This window comes from Arachis hypogaea, chromosome 10, assembly GCF_003086295.3.
Source record: "Arachis hypogaea cultivar Tifrunner chromosome 10, arahy.Tifrunner.gnm2.J5K5, whole genome shotgun sequence".
Taxonomy (NCBI): Eukaryota; Viridiplantae; Streptophyta; class Magnoliopsida; order Fabales; family Fabaceae; genus Arachis; species Arachis hypogaea.
In genome coordinates, this window is record NC_092045.1 from 32,938,396 (window position 1) to 32,939,625 (window position 1,230).

General features: G+C 36.5%; 1 non-coding gene across 1 annotated transcript; it reads right to left on the reverse strand.

The window, feature by feature from the left end:
• Nucleotides 1–875: 875 nt before the first annotated feature.
• Nucleotides 876–979, reverse strand: LOC112718741 (small nucleolar RNA R71). The gene has a single exon (XR_003161067.1). It is a non-coding gene; the product is annotated as a small nucleolar RNA R71 (small nucleolar RNA).
• Between the last annotated feature and the right edge of the window lie 251 nt (nucleotides 980–1,230).

Sequence of the window (1,230 nt, forward strand, 5' to 3'; positions counted from 1 at the left end):
CAAAACCAACTAACTACCTATCCCTCTCTAATTTTCGAAAATACTTCTCTCTTTTTCAAAAATTCTTTTTAATTGTTTTAAATTTTAATTTTAATTATATCTTATCTCTGATTTTCGAAAATCACTAACCACTTTTTCAAAATTATTTTCGAAATTTCCCCTCTCTTTTCTTATTCTATTTAATTATTTATTTACTAACACTTCTCTTCACCTCTCTCCATCTAAATATCCGAACCCATTCTTCTTCACTCTTATCCCCTTTCTTCTTCTACTAACATAAAGGAATCTCTATACTGTGACATAGAGGATTCCTCTTCTTTTCTTGTTTTCTTCTCTTTCATATGAGTAGGAACAGGGAAAAAGGCACTCTTGTTGAAATTGATCCTGAACCTGAAAGGACTCTGAAAAGGAAACTAAGAGAAACTAAATTACAACAATCCAGAAACAACCTTTCAGAAATTTTTGAACAAGAGAAGGAGATGGCAGGCGAAAATAATAATAATGCAAGGAGAATGCTTGGTGACTTCACAAAGCCAACATCCAAATTTGATGGAAGAAGCATCTCCATTCCTGCCATTGGAGTCAATAACTTTGAGCTGAAACCTCAGCTAGTTGCCTTAATGCAACAAAACTGCAAGTTTTATGGACTTCCATCTGAAGATCCTTATCAGTTTTTAACTGAGTTCTTGCAGATCTGTGAGACTGTAAAGACGAATGGAGTTGATCCTGAAGTCTACAGACTCATACTTTTCCCTTTTGTTGTAAGAGACAGAGCTAGAATATGGTTGGATTCACAACCCAAGGATAGCCTGGACTCCTGGGATAAGCTAGTCACTGCCTTCTTAGATAAATTCATTCCTCCTCAAAATCTGAGCAAGCTTAGAGTGGATGTTCAGACCTTCAAACAAAAAGATGGTGAATCCCTCTATGAAGCTTGGGAAAGATACAAGCAGCTGACCAAAAGGTGCCCATCTGACATGTTTTCAGAATGGACCATATTAGATATATTCTATTATGGTCTATCTGAATTTTCGAAAATGTCATTGGACCATTCTGCAGGTAGATCTATTCACCTAAAGAAAACGCCTGAAGAGGCTCAAGAACTCATTGACATGGTTGCAAACAACCAATTCATGTACACTTCTGAGAGGAATTCCGTGAAGAATGGGATACCTCAGAAGAAAGGAGTTCTTGAAATTGATGCTCTGAATGCCATATTGGCTCAGAACA